The following is a 22,003-nucleotide window of genomic DNA, read 5'->3' on the forward strand; positions in this document are numbered from 1 at the left end:
TCGGGGGCGGCGTAAGTGAGCTCTGGTAAGATAGCACAAATATCAATCTCTTGTGCATCGGACTTGGTCTCACTTACGCCGTCCCTGAATGTTAATATTTGTGTTGACCAACAATGTATGAGGCATTTATTCCATTTCTCTTGTGCATCGGACTTGTTGGTCTCACTTTCTTCCATTTTCATCATAGTAGGAACTGGATGAAGGACCCCGATGAAAGCGAGCCTGGTGGGTAGAGATGAGGGAGCAAAGGAGGAACCGGATGAAGACTACTTTGTATCTCGAAATTGTGAATTTTGTATGAATTAAGAGTTGTATGCAAAACATTTGACACTTGCCACTATATATGTATCTCGATCGGGCTCTAAGTAATGTGATGATGATGTCTATGTTATATCTGTGCAATGTACATGATATTTATATTATATCTGAATGTTGATGTATATAACTTGTATCTCTGTATATTGCTGTGTATAAACTGCATGTGTATAGCGAGCAAGCACAAAATCGTGTATAATACAAGCAAATTACGTGGCGCACCGAAAACCAATTCGTGGCGCACGCTTTCCGTGGCGCACCTAAGAACACGTGCGCCACGAAACCTTAATTCTGTGGTGCATGGGCCGGTGCGCCACGTAAACCTTATTTTTGTGGCGAAGTTTCTGTGGCGCACCTCCCATGCGCCACAAAATCCATTTTTGGTGCGCCACTGATGAGGCTTTTTCTACTAGTGTAATAACATTGATATTAGCATGCAAATAAAGTTTCATAGCTTTTTTAATTTTCTCTTCGAACACTTCATGTCCTAACTCAAGATAAATACTATAAAGTTCTCTAATTTTGTTGTTATTTTTCATTAAGCCTACTAGTGCAAATAAAAAGAAGAAACATCAGCATGGAAAGTGAGCATGGAATAAACTAAGCAACAGAAATAACATCTATAATAGAAACTAATTTTGTGTGTTTTTGATATAAAGATAACTATAAAAGAAACTATTTTTTTTGTGTTTTCCATATATTAAAGCAAACAAAACAAAATAAAGTAAACTAAGCAAACTATAACAAAGTAAAGAGATTCGAGATGAGAGACTCCCTTTGCAGAAATCCTCTTTCTCCCCGGCAACGGCGCCAGAAAATCTTGATGGTGCTCTGATGATGGCGCCAGACAATCTTATTGGCAGTTGTTGTGGAAGCGGTTGGGAAACCCGAAGAGGAAGGTGTGATGAGCACATCAGAAAGTTTTCCCTCAGTAAGAAACCAAGGTTTAATCGACCAGTAGGAGAAAGGCGTGACTTCTGAAGGTGTTGCTGGCTGACTAGTGGCAGGGTGCAGTACCGGCGTCAGCAACAACGTGGAACCTGCACACAACACAACTAGAGTACTTAGCCCCAACTTGCAGTGATGTTCTCGATCTCACTGGTTTGCTGAACAGAAAGGATTAGACGTATCGAGTGGAAACAGATGTTTGCAGTAAGTTAACATAACATGATTGGAGTGGTTGAATTTATCAGTATTAAGGAAAAAGGACCTGGGTCCACAGTTTACTAGAGGTGTCTCTCCATAAAGATAAACAACATGTTGGGTGAACAAATTACAGCCGGGCAATTGACAGAATATTGATCGTACATGACAAGTTGATTACTATGAGATTCGTTTAGGTATTACAACATGATACATAGACCGTAATCTAACTGTGTCTATGACTAAAAATCCACCTTCCGGTTAGCGTCCGCACCCATTTCAGTATTAAGTTGCAAGCAACAGATAATTACTTAAGTATTGTGTGTAATGTAAATAATAGAATTACCCTTGGATAAAACATTGCTATTTTCTCCCTAGTAGCACCAACACATCTACAATCTTAGAAGTTATTGTCACTCTTCCAGAAAACTAGAGGCATGAACCCAGTATCGAGCATAAATACCCCCTCTTGGAGTCACAAGTATCTATTTGGCCAGAACTTCAACTAGCAACGGAGAGCACGCAAGATCACAAATAACATATGACATGAATATATAATCGACCTCAACATAGTACACAATATTCATCGGATCCTAGCAAACACAACATGTAGGATTACATAAGGATAATCTTGATCATGTAGGGCAGCTCACAAGATCTATACATGAAGCACAAACTGGAGAAGACAACCATCTAGATACTTCTATGGACCCATAGTCCAGGGATGAACTACTCACGCATCACTTCGGAGGCGGGCACGACAATGTAGATGCCTCTGGCGATGATTTCCCCCTCCGGCAGGGTGCTAGGAAGAGCTTCAGAACCCCACGAGATGGGTTCTACGATGGCGGCCGCGATAGAACTTTTCGTGCATGGAGGCTCGGGTCTCTGGGGTTTTCCCGAGATCGTGAATAAATAGGCGGGAGGGCGAGGCCGGTGGAGCCCTGGTGGGGCCACACCACCCCTAGGCTCGGCCAGGGCCTAGGCCGCGCCTAGGGTTGGCCTGGCTGCCCCCTAGCGCTTTTTCATCCCCCCTTCGGTCTCTATCTTTGTTACGGAGAAGACTTCGGCTTTTGTCCCGTCCAATTCCGAGAATGTTTCATGTACAACTTTTCTGAAACCAAAAACAGTTGAAAACAGGGGAACTGGCACTGTGGCATCTTGTCAATAGGTTAGTGCCGGAAATCATGTAAAAGTGCAACGAAGTGTAAGCAAAACATATATGAATTGGTGTAAAACAAGCATGGAACATCAAAAATTGTAGATACGTTTGCGACGTATCGACCGGTGTTCTCCATCGAGATGCCCGAGGGCATGAAGCAAGATCGAGTGAGATGTACTTCATCTACAAGCGTGTGGGTTCATACGAGAGTGGGTCGATGACAATGTTTTAAACCGTATCATTGATGATACACATGCACATACCTTATGGCAAAACTTGGAGGAGTTGTATGCTTGCAAAGAAGGTACCAACAAGATGCTCTTGATCAAAAAATTGATGTGTTGAGGTACAAGGAGGGCACTCCAATTGAAGACCATGTGAATGAATTTCAGTGCATTATAAATCAACTGTCTTGCTCGCTACTTTTCTCATTGCTTGGACGAGTTGGGAGACATTTAGGGTCACTGTGCGCAATTCAACACCTAATGGCGTAGTCACTTGGAACCTTGTGAATACCAAGATACTAAATGAACAGTCCAAAAGAATTGTTGATATACACAACTCTTCCTCACACTCAGAGGTGTTAATGACTCAGCCACAGAGAGAAGCAAGAGTAGAGGTCCGAGTAAGGGTGAAGGAAGAAGTAGAAGCAAATTAAAAGGCAAGTATGCTGATTTTTTTGTGCCATCACTGCCATGAGAAGCTCCACATCAAGTGGAAATGTGAACAATGGATGAAGGATAAAAAGAAAGGAAAAAATAAGAAAGTTCAAGGAAAAAATGATAGTGACAGTGAGGGAAGAATTACTGTAGTAGAGGAGATCATGTTTCTCATATATGAAGAACATGATGGCAGTGGTTCCGCTGTTCAGAAGAGGATCACTGTAGTTTCTAATGATACCATCAGCCTTGGAGATGGTGATGAGATGACTTTGATACCGGACAGCGGTGCTACCATACATGCTACATCTCGTAGAGAGCTCTTCACAAACTATACACCGGGTGATTTTGGTGTTGTGAAGATGGGAAACAATGATAAAGCACAAATTTGGAAGAGGATATGTGCACTTGGAGACTAAAAATAGTACGACACTAGTCCTCAAGTCGGTGAGGCATGTTGAGCCCTACGGCTCAACATTATCTCAGTTGGATTGTTTGATGGAGGTGGGTACTTGAACATATTTGAAAATGCACAAATACAACCTCACCAAAGGAAATCGGCTTGTTGCTAAAGGTAACATGGTTTCGAGTTTTGTATCATGTCCATGCTAAGCTTTATACTACTTGTGTCAATGCGTTGCGAAAAGAAGATGCTTATGCTTTGTGGCACGAGAGACTTGGGAACTTGAGTGAGAAGGGAATGACAATGCCAGTGAAGAAAATTTTCGTGAAAGATGTGAAACGTGGACATATCAAGGAATATTCATACTGTCTCGCAGGGAAGCAACACATAGTTGCATTCAAGAGCTAGCCTTCTCACAAAACGCCCGAAGTTTTGGACTTGGTACGTTCCGATGTTTGCAAAATGTCGGTGATGTCAACGGGTGGATAAAATTACTTTTTCACATTTATTGATTACTTTTCTAGGAAGGTTTGGGTCTATGTATTGAAGACCAAAGGTACTAAGTGTATTTAAGAAATTCCAAGTCTCAGTTGAGAGATAAATTGAGAAGAATATCAAGTGCCTTGATGTCAACACCCGGATTTTTAAGTCCAGATGCCTATTATGTCATTCCTCGCAATCCCGGGAATATTGTTTTTGCGAGACATAATAGATTGATATCACAACACATCATTCATTACATACCATAATTGTCTTACAAATAAAGGATCACATGATCCAGTCTCATTACAATAATAGATGATCTATTGATCAATTACAAAACACATAGCGGAGCGAAGTAGCGTAGTAGTAGTCCATTTATTCCACAGAAAGCGTTGACGTCGGGAGTGATCCTAGTTGTCGTAGACGTCCTGTCTGTCCTTCTTAGGGTTCCGATACTCCTCTTCATAGTCTGGCCATTTGAATAGCCAGGGACACAGCCATGAGTACTTTAAAGTACTCGCAAACTAAAACTAGTGTAAGCATTATCAACTATAGTAAGGGGGTTCAATACTCTAGTTTCATTTGCCTAAAGCCAGTTTTATTTTATAAGCACTTTAGTAAACAAAACCTCTTCATTTGCCTAACTTACTCAATTGGGAACATTAGTGTCATTCCCACAACTCTGTTGTGATTCAAAGTCAAAGTCACCTTTCAATTCAAGTCACCATTCACCATTCATATTTTTAGAAAAGTTCTGATGACGGAACAGTATGGCCTCCTCAACTGTCCATGACCGCGGACGCGGCTATTCGAATAGGTTAAACTCTGCAGAGGTTGTACACTTGTGCCACAACAATTGCAATAGTTCGTCAGGGGTAACTAGCCCTGATTTATCGTATGCATTACGCGAACTACCAATCTTAACCTTTCATTTACATACCCTAGTATAGGCACCTCTCCCCATGAGTTTGGCCTCCCGGTGAAAGCAAACCGCCAACCCGGGAACTGCACGAGGCTTGGGTAGGACATTCACCTCATTTCACGTCATTTCACTTTTAATGGAGGCAGCCTCGGCATAACCCCTATGACGCTTGTTCGAGAGGGAACCCATACTAAAATACATAAGTTTCCAGCTAAGCCTTACCCGGATTCGGGTATTGTGGGGGTACTTAAGAATTGGAAATGGTATCGCATCCGAACCCAACCATCAGTTTTGTAAAATTCACCAAGTCATTCACAAGTCATATTCACCTTCAAAATCTTTCAATAGAATGGCTCATCATTCCAAGGTTTTCAAAGTCATTGGTTTTCACAAGTTCCCATCTAAAGTAGTCACTTTTAATATTTTGCACTAGCAACTAGTTATGAGGCGTGCTAAATAACTTATAGCTCTCTAGGCTAAGTGTGATGCTCTTGTACTTACTCCATAACTAAACCAAGTGAATCATAATTCAAATAGTAACTTTGATAAATAAAATTTAATAAAGCTTGCAAAGTAAAAAAACTTGGGATAGGACCATTAAGCATAAAGTAAAATGTAATGGTGCCTTGCTCTTGGAGAGCTTTGCACTTTGCAAGAATATTAGCTTGCAACAAAATAGCTTGCATTAGTCTAGCTTGCATTGGTAATAGCTTGCCTTGGTTTGGGTAGTGATCAAAGTTCTCTTCTCCTTCTTCTTGGTAGAATACCTCCTCCTCTTGATATTCTCCGGTACTAGCGTCTATAAACGAATACGAGGATACAATCACCAAACAAATCTTAATGGGCTACTTAGCCTTATTGGCTCACTCAAGATGATATATTATCAACACAAACCTTACTTAACATTATATTAGGGTGTTCTTTATTTCATGTTGGAAAAACAATTTAATTCTATTTATTTGATAATTACCTGATTTAATACCACTTAGGGTTTCTAGGTATTTATTTTGAAAGTAATTTTATCTTATTGAGCATTAGTAAGATTTGATTTTCTCAACGGGTAAATGTGGTGATCATGTTGACCAAGGTCAACACTTCACATTTATCATAAGAGAGAAAAATGAATTAAATGAGGTTCTATACCTCATGCAATTTAAATACTATTTGATTTAATATCCTCAAGTGCAAGTATGAGACCATGTAACTAAGGTCATCCTATTACTTCTTCTCACTTGGGAAAATGATTTACGGGGGTGCTATACCACATAGGTTTGAATTCCAAAATTTTGACATAGTTTAAATGGGCTAGAATTTGACTACATAGCCAATACTTTGCTCTAGCCCATGATCATATGAAGAAACTATAATATTTTATTGCATAATAAATTAGAAAACATCAAATGTGATTTATGAGAGTTGGAATCACTTCAAAATAGTTTATGGTTGATTTTAGATATTTATTTGAAGTTTGAAAAGTTATCGATTTGTCATTTTTATTGCAGAGGATCTAAAATGAATTTTTAATTGAAACAAGTGGGATTAGTTAGATCATTTCATAAGCTTTCTATAACATTTTGAATCACTAGATTTAGATTTGTAAATTTGAAACTATTTAAATTCTAGGAATGCATCAGTATGCAATTTAAAGGAAAAAGATTAAAACGGAATTCAAATTCAAACGGGGGCGGGAAGAAGTTGGGCCGGCCCAGCTGCGGCCTAGGCCACGCATGCATGGCGCATGCACGTTGGGCTCGCGCGGGGCGCGCATATCGTCGGATGACGATCCGACGGCGCTGGGCCATCGCCTTCCTCCCGATACCGCCAGCTTGCGGAGGTCATTGTGCTCACCTCCGGGCACGGTTTCTGGCGAGGTTTGGTGCGTCCGGCGAGGAATTTCAGTGGCTACAATTTGGTGTAGGAGTTGGATGTTGTGGTGGCGAGAACGGACGCGGCCTTGAGGGTTGCCGCCGTGGCCATGGTTGGTCCTTTGCTCCGGTGAGCGGCAAGGAGGGAGAGAGGGAGGTGCAAGGTGGGAGAGGAGGATGTTGCTGAGTTGTGTGGTGCTATCCAAGGCGCTGAGGACTGCTTTTATAGGCTCCAGGCGAGGGAGGCGCGGCATGGCCGGCATGGTGGTCATGTCGTGGGCGCGTCGTATGCAGGGCTCTCCGGTCATGGCGATAGCGTCAGCGGAGAGGTAGGGGAAGAGGAGGACGCGTGCACAGTGGCTGGCCTGCAGACGTCGTGTGCAGGGCACACGAGGACGAGGCCGACGTCGGCGTCCTTCGAGGGCGTCGCGTCGTGGCGTTGCCAGGGCATGTGAGAGGGTCAAAGCTAGTGTCTAGTAGGTGAGTGAGGCAGAGAGGATGCTAGTGGCGCGGTGGGACGCGTTGATTTGCTGTGTGCATGCAGAGGGAGAGGGGTGGCCACGGGTTGGGTGATCAAGTACTTGGCATGAATGATTTAATCCACCACTTGCTCTCCTTGTCCCATGGTGGTGTCTAGCAGTGGTAAAGGGTCAAGGGTGAGGTGTGTGACAAGGTGAGAGAGAGGGAAAAAGGCCAGGGCAAGTGGGTGCATGGTGGTGAGCATGAGGGTGGCATGGCATGGCATAGAGTCGATGGTGTACTTTTTATTGGTCTCTTAGGTCATGGCATGCTGGTGTGAGGTGAGGTAAGAGGGTTTGACATGGTTAGCATAGTTGGAGAGGGGTAGAGGGTGCACAAATATTATTTGTCAAAGTGTATGTGACACATGACATAGTTTTGGGGCATGGTGTTGATGTGAGGTGACCATGCACACTAGGTGAGGTCAAGAGGGAGTTGTTAGGAGTACAAGACACTATAGATGAGCTCAAAGAGAGAGAGAGAGAGGTAGGCAATAGTGGTTGGAATAGTGTTTGTACTCTATGGCATTAAATTGATTATTTGCTATGGTCTCATGTGTGATGGCTTTTGACCAATTTTTGTGATGGATGGGTTCTAAATGATGTTGTGCAGCAAGGTGTGGCATTGGTTTGAGATTTGGAAAGTATTTGTGAAAATTCTAAAATTGGAGGGAATCTAGAATTTGTTTCAACATAGCATCTTGGCTTGACTATTTTGAGCAATGGTCAATGATCTGGTCAAAGTGGTCAACAATCAAAGTTGCTCATCTTGATGAGGTTTTGGATGAGGTGCAAAGAGTTGTTAGGGTTTGGTTTAAGAATCTCTTAATAAAAGGGCTCAAAGTGGGTATGTTGTTAAAAAAGTCATATGTGACCATCATCATATGTGAGTTGGGAATTTCATTTATTTCCATTTTGATTTGTTTTTTCTTGAACCAATTGAGGTTGTTGAGTGTTGAAAAGGTATATGAATGTAATCCCAACAATCAAACCAAGTTTGGTGGCCTTTTGCTCAAATTTGCATTTTTGGCCATTTCTCCTCATATGCCTTTATGGACATTGTTGAATTTTCTTTATTTGGTTTTGTTTCAACTTGGATTGGCTTTGTTGAGTACTAGGTAGGGTTTCTTAATATTTTCTAACCATCTAGCAAAGGTAGATCATGTTCTAGACCTAATTTTCAACTGTAGCCTTAGGCTCATATGTGTAATTCTACTTTTATTTCCTTTTCTTTTTATTTGATAAAAGGGCATGGTGTAGGGTTTATTTAGTATTGGAAAGGAGTTTGGTAAAGGTTTCAAACCATTGGGTAGGATATGAAGGCCTAGGGTAAGATTGGGTAATATGGCTAAGTGCCACATATGCTTCTATGCATAATTTTTATTTTATTTTTGATTTCTCACTTGATGTGGTTGGTAAGTACTAGGTTAGGTTTGTTGATGTTTTCAACCCATCTAAACAAGGTAGAAAAGCCTAGGTAAAAGTTTTGCCAAAAAAATAGCCATAGGCACATAGGCCCTTTTTCTTATTTAATTTCATTTCTTTTGGTTTTACCTTGGAAGGTAAGAAGGATAGGATTTTAGGGTTTGAGAGCATTTCAAAATACTTCAACAAACAATTATGGCAAGATCACAACATATAAGCATGATCACTATGTATCAAACTTAATTTCATAAAAGTTTTTGTTGGTTCCAAAATTTGGAAAATAGGGAAATTCATTTTCTTTGTTTTTAAATTTTTGGGATGTTACAAACCCTTCCCCCTTACACAAATCTCATCCCGAGATTTTAAGAAAAGTTAGGTTCCTAAGAGAGATTGAGCAATTGGATTAACAGGGAAACATACTTGGCATGGCCTGGGGTGCTTCCTGGGCTTCAGTGGCATTCATGTGGTAGAGACGTCCGTTGTTGTTGTTGTTCTGGTTCCTTCTTCCTGCAAAGCGGCGATGTTGCTGAGCAGGTGCTGCGGTATTGGCAGCAATCTTGGCGAGCTTCTTGGGGCACTCGTTGGAGTAGTGACCCACAACTCCATGATGGGATTCGTAGCATAGAAAACAAAAAATTTCCTACCGCGAGAACGCAATCCAAGCCAAGATGCAATCTAGAAGACGGTAGCAACGAGGGGATGAACGAGACTAACCCTTGAAGAGTTCCAAAGCCTACAAGAGGAGGCTCTCGTTGCTGCGGTAGACGATCACTTGCCGCTTTCAAAAGCGTGTAGAAGATCTTGACGGTGCCACAATCGGGCAGCACCTCCGTACTCGGTCACACGTTCGGTGTTGATGACGACGTCCTTCTCCCCATTCCAGCGGGCAGCGGAAGTAGTAGATCCTCCTCGGAATCCCGGCAGCACGACGGCGTGGTGGCGGTGGTGGTGGAGAACTCTGGCAGGGCTTCGCCTATGCGCTGCGGGAGTATTATGTGGAGGAGGAGAGGCTAGGGTTTGGGGAGAGGGGTGGCTAGGGCGTCGGCCATGGGCAGCCCTAGGTGGTGTGGCCAAGAGTAGCTGCCCCCTCCCTCTCCTCCTCATTATATAGGTGGAAATCCCCAAGAGTTGTAGTCTAAGTCTTCGAATAAGACCCCAACAACAAAACCTCCCATAGGTGGGAAACCTACTCAAGGGGGGAGTCCTACCCAAGGTGGGACTCCCACCTTTCCTTTAGGTGGGGTGGCTGGCCACCTATGGTGGAGTCCACCTGGGACTCCACCCCTTAGGGTTTGGCTGGCCATGCAAGGTGGAGTCCCTCCGGGACTCCACTTTCCATGGTGATTTCTTCCGGACTTTTCTAGAACCTTCTAGAACCTGCCATAAATGCACCGGATCATTTCCAAACTTGGAATATGACTTCCTATATATGAATCTTATTCTCCGGACCATTCCGGACCTCCTCGTGATGTCCTGGATCCCATCCGAGACTCCGAAAAAAACTTTGAACTCCATTCCTTATTCCACATCTACTTAAATGACATCAAACCTTAAGTGTGTCACCCTACGGTTCACGAACTATGCAGACATGGTTGAGACCTCTCTCTGACCAATAACCAATAGCGGGATCTGGAGATCCATAATGGCTCCCACATAGTCAACGATGACTTTAGTGATCGACTGAACCATTTACATACGATACCGATTCCCTTTGTCACGCGATATTTTACTTGTCAGAGGTTTGATCATCGGTATCTCCATACCTCGTTCAACCTCGTCTCCTGACAAGTACTCTTTACTCGTATCGTGGTATGTGGTCTCTTATGAACCATTCATATGCTTGCAAGCTAATTAGACGACATTCCATCGAGAGGGCCCAGAGTATATCTATCCGTCATCGGGGTGGACAAATCCCACTGTTGATCCATATGCCCCAACTCATACTTTCCGGATACTTAATCCCACCTTTATAACCACCCATTTACGCAGTGGCGTTTGATGTAATCAAAGTACCCTTCCGGTATAAGTGATTTACATGATCTCATGGTCGAAAGGACTAGGTAACTATGTATCGAAAGCTTATAGCAAATAACTTAATGACGTGATCTTATGCTACGCTTAATTTGGTGTGTCCATTACATCATTCACATAATGACATAACCTTGTTATTAATAACATCCAATGTTCATGATCATGAAACTACGATCATCTATTAATCAACAAGCTAGTTATACAAGAGGCTTACTAGGGACTCCTTGTTGTTCACATAACACACATGTATCAATGTTTCGGTTAATACAATTATAGCATGGTATGTAAACATTATCATAAACACAAAGATATATAATAAGTTAATAACCATTTATTATTGCCTCTTGGGCATATCTCCAACAGTCTCCCACTTGCACTAGAGTCAATAATCTAGTTTACATATGTAAAGATATAACACCTTGGCCTTTCGGTGCTTTATCATGTTTTGTTCATGGGAGAAGTTTTAGCCAACGGACCTGACATGCTCAGAACCGTATGTATTTTGCAATTCATTTGCGTCTTCACGCATCACTCATTTCCAAATGAGTCGGCATTAAATATGTTTGGTCTTCTGGTGGAACCTTAATTCCGCGGTCTGAAATATGTTACTAATATTGTCATACACAATATAGCTTCAAAGTTCTGACACTATCGGAACTACACCAAATTCTCAAAGAACTTCTTGACTTAACATCCCCAGTCATTGTCAAAACAATGACATATTCTGCCTTCGTTTGTAAAATCCATCACAATATTTAGAACTCTTCTAAATCTAGCATTGTGCTACCTTTAAAACAACACTTAGCCTAATTGAGATTTGAAAATTTCATTTTTATATGTGATTAAACAATATCGGTGCAACACCTTACAACGATTTGTTTGTCATTACCCCATATAAAACTATATATGTATCCTTGGTTCTTCTAAAGCACACAGGGATATTCTTACTGTTTGTCCAATGATCATCATATGAATCATTCTGGTATATGCTCCTAACTTTTTAGAGCATAGGACATCTGATTTTTTACATATTATTCGTGATCTAAAATCACTCATGTGTTTTTACTCATCGAATGTCAAATACACTCAAGTCTTGTTAAACCTTCGCATGAAAAGAACACCTTCTTAATATTTCTATATTGAACTACTTCAATATCCATTCTATGTACTTTGACTTAAACTTATTATGTGTTTCAATCTATCTTCATAGATCTTGACACTAAATTTGTTTCAGTCCATATCCTTTCATTGAAGTTAATTTCTCAATGAAACCTTTTAATCAAGTTTATAATTACATCATTTATAACCAACTATATGTCATCTACATAAAGTTTTATAAATATGTCTCAGCGCTCCCACTTAATTTCATCCGGTGAAGATTCCAATTCGTGATACTCACTTCATTCAATTGAAGTTCGTATACCTATCTAGTATTCCACGGATTAGCAAAACTCTTGGTTTGTATCTTGTATACACCTTTAATACATACTTCTGTTAAGTAATGTATTTTGCCATCCTACTATCATATCTCATAAAGAAATATGTAGCGATTACTAGAATAATCCACATAGACTATAAGCATTGCTACGGAAGATCTAATCTTATCGCAGTCAACTCTTTGAACTTTGTCGTAAACAACTTTTCGACAAGTTGAGCTTCTTCAAGGATATTTCATCCAAGTCCATCAATATTATAGATCCATTTACTTTCAAAAAGTATTCATCTATCTTGGATTTCATGGCGCATAGCCATTTTAACGGAATCAGGGCCCATCATAACTTCTTTGTATGTAGTTGATTTATCATTGTTCAAAAACAATCCTTTGTCCACAAATCATTTATTTGATCACAAAGTAAACCATACCTACAAGGTTCAATATGTACTTCGATCTCCATGGCTAAAACATTTTGTAGTCATGGGAGCCATGATCGTCGTGGCCGCTTCCGGAACCATTTCCGATGTTGTACTACTCTGATCATTTTGCTCAGGTTCATAAACCTTATCAAGTTCTATTGTCCTCCCACTCAAATACTTTGCTAGAAAACAATTTCTTGGAAATAAGCAAGTAACATTAACAAACACTTTTGTCTTTTACTTCATAGTGGAAAGAATTCCCTATCAATTCTTTGGGATAACCAACAAAGACATTCATCCGATTTTGGTTGTAAACTTATTTACTTATGCGATGCATACCAAAATTTAAGAAAAGACTATTATGGTTCATACCCATGTCATAACTCGTATGATGTCATTTCAACGTATCATGATGATGCTCTATTTAGTGTAAAAGCGGTAGTCTCTAAAGCATAGTCCACAAAAATATAATGGCATCAATATTTTATCTCATCATTCATCCAACAAGGTTTGGATACATCTCTCGGATACTCCATCATCACTATGATACTCCAAGAAACATGAGTTGTAGAACAATTTCTTAACTCTCTTAGATGTTCACTAAAACTCGTAATTCAAATATTTCCACCATGATCCAATCATAGATATTTGATTTTTCTATTACGATGATTTCCACTTCATGCTGAAATTTATTTGAATCTATTCAAATGTTTCAAACTTCTTCCTTATTGAATATATCCACACATATATACTCAATTCATCGTTGGAAGTTTTCATGAAGTAGAAGAATCTCCCGCACACAACTATGCCCGAGTGAACCACATACATCATCATGTATTTTTCCACTAAGTTAGTTGCCCGTTCAACTCTTGGCCTATGAACGGTATTTTAGTCATTCTCTTTAGAAAAGATTTGCAAGCGTCAAACGATTCAAAAAATCAAATGACTCCAAAAATCCATTTGCATGAAGTTCCTTCATGCGTTCCTTTCTAACATGACCTAAATGGCGGTTCCACAAATAAGTGGAATTCTTAATCATTTGCCTTATGGCATTTTAGTGTCAGTATTATGTATGTGTGATTCACCATTAAGATTTATAATAACTTATCCATCGTACATGGAGTAATGTCATAATTTGAACAACTCATTGTTTTCATTTGACCAGAGCAAAATAACAATTATTAAGTTCTTTATTATAAATTCTAAGGGCTAGATAGAATGCCAACGACGAACATAATAACACTTTATTTTTGTTCCAGACGTGCATTCCTATCATATTCCTTGTTAGTCACTTAGGCCATTGTATTCTTGTATTGCGTTGTTTTGTATGACACTTCATACCAACCAATATGGTACTAATACCCAAGAATTTCATTGTGTGACCAAACAAGGAATACATTCATAACATGTATATCATTTATATACACACGAGCTAGACTTTCTAGTCTTTTCTTTCTTTCTGCCAATAATCTTTTGTAGTTTCTCTTTTAGGTTTCCTCATTATTCGAGAAAAACACTTCAACATCAATAACTTCTAGGTTTGTTGGTCAAATACCAATAACCTTGAGGTTCTTACTTTGAAGTTGATCATCATATGACAAGTGTTCCAGATTTCACTATTAGTAACCTTTTAATATGATGAATAATTTCACTCATAATTTTATCCATCATATCATGACGACTTTTCGAGACCATGTCTGTACATGCTAGGCTCGTAAAGTTTAACCTCAGTATTCGCATGTGCAAATCTGGCTTGCACCCATTGTATGCACACGTAGAATCTATAACACCTGATCATCACGTGATGCTTCGAAACTATGAGTCTTAGCAACGGTGCATACTAAGGACAATCACTTCATGGATATGCGAATATCGTTAGTGCCCAACTTAGTTGGAGGATTGGGACGCCGGGCGTCTTCAACCTTCGTACATTCCCATAAAACTTATGAGTTTATGTAGTCTCACTAGATTATATTCTATCATCTTGCAATAAGGTCTTAGATATCACATATATCTCATACCTTGATTATTTCTGAAAACTAAATTTTCAGCTCCTTACTTTTCAAACAGATTTGAACTTCAAGTTTCACGAAGACAAGATAACTTTAGGTACTAATTGAAACCATAGCTCTTTGAATCAACAATGTGAGGTTTACTAAAAGTTTGCAATAGGACTTAATAATTTCTTGATTCTTTAATAATACGGTACCAGTCCGTAAAGTTACTTGTCAGATTTAACAGTATTTCAATCTCAATTACAAGACTAACGCATGGTAGAAAACGGATGCCAATTCTACAAATTTAATTCAAAATACTATTCAGACTATGTTTATGATAATTAGTTCATGTTTTAATCTAATTATTAAAGAACTCCCACTTAATACAACATCCCTCATAGTTGTTAAGTGGTACACGATCCATATCCACTACACCAAAACCGATCATCATGTGAGATGATGTAGCTTCAATGGTGAACATCAACATGTTGATCATATCATCCATATGACTCGTGTTCAACCTTTCGGTTTCCGTTGTCCCGAGGCCATGTCTGTACATGCTAGGCTCGTCAAGCAAACCCAAGTATTCCGCGTGTGCAACATGGCTTACACCCGTTGTATGTGAACGTTGAGTCTATCACATCCGATCATCACGAGATGCTTCGAAACGACGAACTATATCAACGGTGCATACGAGGGAGAACACTTTATTATCTTGATATTAATGTGAGGGATCATCTTATAATGCTACCGTCGCGTTCTAAGCAAAATAAGATGCATAAAGGATTAACATCACATGCAATTCATATGTGATATGATATGGCCCTTTAGTCTTTGCGCCTTCGATCTTCATCTCCAAAGCACGGACATGATCTCCATCATCAACGGGCATGATCTCCATCATCGTCGGCGTAGCGTCAAGGTCCATGGCGCCGTCTTCATGGTTGTTCACCTCATGTAGCAACTATTACAACTACTTTGAAATACTACTCAACATGAAATTTAAAGACAACCATAAGGCTCCTGCCGGTTGCCACAATACAATAATGATCATCTCATACATATTCATCATCACATCATGGCCATATCACATCACCAAACCCTGCAAAAACAAGTTAGACGTCTCTAATTTGGTTTGCATATTTTACGTGGTTTAGGGTTTTCGAGTAAGATCCAATCAACCTACGAACATGAACCACAACGGTGATACTAGTGTTGTCAATAGAAAGAGTAAATTGAATCTTCACTATGGTGGGAGAGACAGACACCCGCAAAGCCACTTATGCAATACAAGTTGCATGTCGAACGTGGAGCAAGTCTCATGAACGCGGTCATGTAAAGTTAGCCCAAGCCGCTTCATCCCACCATGCCACAAAGATGCAAAGTACTCGAACTAAAGACAACAAAGCATCAACGCCCACAAAACAATTGTGTTCTACTCGTGCAACCATCTATGCATAGACACGGCTCTGATACCACTGATGGGATTCGTAGCATAGAAAACAAAAAAATTCCTACCGCGAGAACGCAATCCAAGCCAAGATGCAATCTAGAAGACGGTAGAAACGAGGGGATGAACGAGACTAACCCTTGAAGATTTCCAAAGCCTACAAGAGGAGGCTCTCATTGCTGCGGTAGACGATCACTTTCCGCTTTCAAAAGCGCGTAGAAGATCTTGACGGTGCCACAATCGGGCAGCACCTCCGTACTCGGTCACACGTTAGGTGTTGATGACGACGTCCTTCTCCCCATTCCAGCGGGCAGCGGAAGTAGTAGATCCTCCTCGGAATCCCGGCAGCACGACGGCGTGGTGGCGGTGGTGGAGAACTCCGGCAGGGCTTCGCCTATGCGCTGCGGGAGTATTATGTGGAGGAGGAGAGGCTAGGGTTTGGGGAGAGGGGGTGGCTAGGGCACCGGCCATGGGAAGCCCTAGTTGGTGCGGCCAAGAGTAGCTGCCCCCTCCCTCTCCTCCTCATTATATAGGTGGAAATCCCCAAGAGTTGTAGTCTAAGTCTTCGAATAAGACCCCAACAACAAAACCTCCCATAGGTGGGAAACCTACTCAAGGGGGGAGTCCTACCCAAGGTGGGACTCCCACCTTTCCTTTAGGTGGGGTGGCCGGCCACCTATGGTGGAGTCCACATGGGACTCCACACCTTAGGGTTTGGCTGGCCATGCAAGTTGGAGTCCCTCCGGGACTCCACTTTCCATGGTGATTTCTTCGGACTTTTCTAGAACCTTCTAGAACCCGCCATAAATGCACCGGATCATTTCCAAACTTGGAATATGACTTCCTATATATGAATCTTATTCTCCGGACCATTCCGGACCTCCTCGTGATGTCCTGGATCCCATCCGAGACTCCGAACAAAACTTCGAACTCCATTCCTTATTCCATATCTACTTAAATGACATCAAACCTTAAGTGTGTCACCCTACGGTTCGCGAACTATGCAGACATGGTTGAGACCTCTCTCTGACCAATAACCAATAGCGGGATCTGGAGATCTATAATGGATCCCACATATTCAACGATGACTTTAGTGATCTACTGAACCATTTACATACGATACCGATTCCCTTTGTCACGCGATATTTTACTTGTCCGAGGTTTGATCATCGGTATCTCTATACCTCGTTCAACCTCGTCTCTGACAAGTACTCTTTACTCGTATCGTGGTATGTGGTCTCTTATGAACCATTCATATGCTTGCAAGCTAATTGGACGACATTCCACCGAGAGGGCCCAGAGTATATCTATCCGTCATCGGGATGGACAAATCCCTTTGTTGATCCATATGCCTCAACTCATACTTTCCGGATACTTAATCCCACCTTTATAACCACCCATTTACGCGGTGGCGTTTGATGTAATCAAAGTACCCTTCCGGTATAAGTGATTTACATGATCTCATGGTCGAAAGGACTAGGTAACTATGTATCGAAAGCTTATAGCAAATAACTTAATGACGTGATCTTATGCTACGCTTAATTTGGTGTGTCCATTACATCATTCACATAATGACATAACCTTGTTATTAATAACATCCAATGTTCATGATCATGAAACTATGATCATCTATTAATCAACAAGCTAGTTATACAAGAGGCTTACTAGGGACTCCTTGTTGTTCACATAACACACATGTATCAATGTTTCGGTTAATACAATTATAGCATGGTATGTAAACATTATCATAAACACAAAGATATATAATAACCATTTATTATTGCCTCTTGGGCATATCTCCAACACTCCACATTCATAGCAGTTTACAGTTGATCTGTCTTTGGGAGTGATGGGAACAGCGTTGCTTCCAGTCCTCGGGGCAGATTGGGGTTGTTATTGTTACCATTCTGGTTGTTGTTGCTGTTGTTGTTGTTGGGGTGGTTGTTGTGGCCTCCGGGCTTCGGGGGTCCTCCGTTGTTGTTGGTGTAGTTGGGGCGATTAGTCTGGGTAGTTGGCTTGTTGTTTCTTGGGGTAAATCCTCCAGAGGAGTTGTTGCGGTACTTCTTGGTATGGTGGGGTCCATTCTGGTTCATCATTCTTCTCTTGCGGTTCTCGTTGGCTTGATGCAGCTTCCCTTCCATTTGGATGGCTGAGTCCACCAGGGCTTCCAAGTCAGCGAACGGAATGTTCACTAACACAGTTTGCATCTCGTCGTGCAGTCCGTTCAGAAATCTCTCCTTCCTTTTCTCATTGGTGTCGGTCTCATCCGAGGCATACCTTGACAGAGTAAGAAACCTGTCGCGGTATTCCACCACGGACATCCTTCCTTGCTTGAGTTCGCGGAACTCGTCTCTCATCTTCTTGATCAGTCCTTGGGGCACGTGATACTTGCTAAACTTCAGCTTGAAGTCTTCCCAGGTCATCATTTGCCCCGCATTCATTGCACGGGCGCTTGTCCACCAGGCTCTGGCAAGTCCTGGCAGGTACTGGGTGGCGAATAGTACTTTCTCTGCGGCTTCAACTCCCGCAACTTCCAGGTTGTTCTCCATTGTTTGGAGCCAGTCATCTGCGTCCAAGGGCTCTTCGGTCTTGCTGAACATTGGTGGGTTGGTGTTCTGAAAGTTCTTCAGCTTCGACCCAGGGTGAATCGTGGTTTCCATGGCCTTGATTGTTCTGAGCTATCCGTTGCAGGGCAGCTGTGTTGGCTTGTCTCTCAGATCTCTCGTCTTCGCGGTCTGCCATCATCATCTGGAGCATCTGCATCATTGCGTCCTGGTTGGTGCTGCGGGTTGGTGGGGCCATCTGAACATTGAGATAGATGATAAGATAAGAGGGAAATTTCTATGGTTTGTTTGAGTTCAAGTTCAAAAAGTTCATAACTTGAAAACTTGAGTAGTGTTGCGGGGGTAAAAACCAACAACACTTTTTCATTCATTCCAAACATCACATATTACAAAGCTGACACACCGTTGGTTTGAAGAACCATTCATCGCTCTACGATACAAGGGGATCCTGATACAACTCACACCTACTCAAGTGATTTTGTGATACTACTCCTCATGGTGGTTTCTTCATCTTCATGGGTAATGTGCTTGACGGGCGTTCTCCAACTCCTTGCGGGTCTTGTGCAGCAGGAAATCAAGGCATACCACATAGTAGTTCATCTCCGGGTGCGGTGGCATGGTTATTGGTCTTCCCATGGGATCATGTCTTGGGTAGTAAATGAAGCGGGTATTCTTGAGCTTGTTCACATTCTGTCCGCACAGACGGGCAATTGCTTCCTGCATCGCTTTGGCTATTCCATCCTTCCAAGTGTTTCCCGTTACAGTAAACCAGATGGTTTCCCATGTTGGGGCTCCAAGCTTTCCTCTCAGATCTGCAGTAACTTCCCACCGAGGTGGTCCTCCGACGGATGGTTGAGGGGTATTCCGAAGAACTCGGGATACGGGCGTCCTAAATATCCCACTAGTTGCTTCAAGTCCTTCTCGAACATCAGGTTTCCTCCGTGACCAAGTTGATAGGACTCACATTGGTACTCCATCTGTGAAGAATTATGATGAGTAAGTTAGAGAAGTGAGGTGTGTCAGAATTTTATGTAGTAGTATAAGAAGAATAGAGCATAACTTTCTTATTTTGAAGAAGATCTCAAGGATAAGAGTGAGAATAAGTTTTCATAAATAATCACTTCCTTTGTTTTGAAACTAAGTTTTTCAGACGTCCATTCTAACTAGGGTCTCCTAAGGTCAACAATGGCTCTGATACCAACTTGTCAACACCCGGATTTTTAAGTCCAGATGCCTATTATGCAATTCCTCGCAATCCCAGAAATATTGTTTTTGCGAGACATAATAGATTGATATCAAAACACATCATTCATTACATACCATAATTGTCTTACAAATAAAGGATCACATGATCCAGTCTCATTACAATAATAGATGATCTATTGATCAATTACAAAACACATAGCGGAAGCGAAGTAGCGTAGTAGTAGTCCATTTATTCCACAGAACATCGTTGAAGTCAGGAGTGATCCTAGTTGTCGTAGACGTCCTGCTGTCCTTCTTCCGGGTTCTGATACTCCTCTTCATAGTCTGGCCATTTGAATAGCCAGGGACACAGCCATGAGTACTTTAAAGTACTAGCAAACTAAAACTAGTGTAAGCATTATCAACTATAGTAAGGGGGTTCTATACTCTAGTTTCATTTGCCTAAAGCCAGTTTTATTTTATAAGCATTTTAGTAAACAAAACCTCTTCATTTGCCTAACTTACTCAAGTGGGAACATTAGTGTCATTCCCACAACTCTGTTGTGATTCAAAGTCAAAGTCACCTTTCAATTCAAGTCACCATTCACCATTCATATTTTTAGAAAAGTTCTGATGACGGAACAGTATGGCCTCCCCAACTCGTCCATGACCGCGGACGCGGCTATTCGAATAGGTTAAACTCGCGCAGAGGTTGTACACTTGTGCCACAACAATTGCAATAGTTCGTCGGGGTAACTGGCCCTGATTTATCGTACGCGATGACGCGAACTACCAATCTTAACCTTTCATTTACATACCTTAGTATAGGCACCTCTCCCCATGAGTTTGGCCTCCCGGTGAAAGCAAACCGCCAACCCGGAACCGCACGAGGCTTGGGTAGGACATTCACCTCATTTCACGTCATTTCACTTTTAATGGAGGCAGCCTCGGCATAACCCCTATGACGCTTGTTCAGAGGGAACCCATACTAAAAGAGTCAACCAGATACTTAAGAATTGGAAATGGTATCGCATCCGAACCCAACCATCAGTTTTGTAAAATTCACCAAGTCATTCACAAGTCATATTCACCTTCAAAATCTTTCAATAGAATGGCTCATCATTTCAAGGTTTTCAAAGTCATTGGTTTTCACAAGTTCCCATCTAAAGTAGTCACTTTTAATATTTAGCACTAGAAACTAGTTATGAGGGGTGCTAAATAACTTATACTACCTCCGTCCCAAGGAATAAGGCGCACGCGTATTCCAAGATGAACTTTGACCATAAAAATCGAGCAACAAAATCTTGGTTATATTATACGTAATTAGTATCGTTGGATTCGTATTGAAAAGAACTTTCTAATGATGTTAATTATATACAAACAATCTTTATATATTTGAAGTAATACTTAGTCAAACGAAAAGCACGTAAAACGAGGACGCCTTATTCCTTGAATCGGAGGTAGTAGCTCTCTAGGCTAAGTGTGATGCTCTTGTACTTACTCCATAACTAAACCAAGTGAATCATAATTCAAATAGTAACTTTGATAAATAAAATTTAATAAAGCTTGCAAAGTAAAAACTTGGGATAGGACCATTAAGCATAAAGTAAAATGTAATGGTGCCTTGCTCTTGGAGAGCTTTGCACTTTGCAAGAATATTAGCTTGCAACAAAATAGCTTGCATTAGTCTAGCTTGCATTGGTAATAGCTTGCCTTGGTTTGGGTAGTGATCAAAGTTCTCTTCTCCTTCTTCTTGGTGGAATACCTCCTCCTCTTGATATTCTCCGATACTAGCGTCTATAAACGAATACGAGGATACAATCACCAAACAAATCTTAATGGGCTACTTAGCCTTATTGGCTCACTCAAGATGATATATTATTAACACAAACCTTACTTAACATTATATTAGGGTTTTCTTTATTTCATGTTGGAAAAACAATTTAATTCTATTTATTTGATAATTACATGATTTAATACCACTTAGGGTTTCTAGTTATTTAGAAAGTAATTTTATCTTATTGAGC

The sequence above is a fragment of the Lolium rigidum genome, chromosome 3, assembly GCF_022539505.1.
Source record: "Lolium rigidum isolate FL_2022 chromosome 3, APGP_CSIRO_Lrig_0.1, whole genome shotgun sequence".
Classification (NCBI taxonomy): Eukaryota; Viridiplantae; Streptophyta; class Magnoliopsida; order Poales; family Poaceae; genus Lolium; species Lolium rigidum.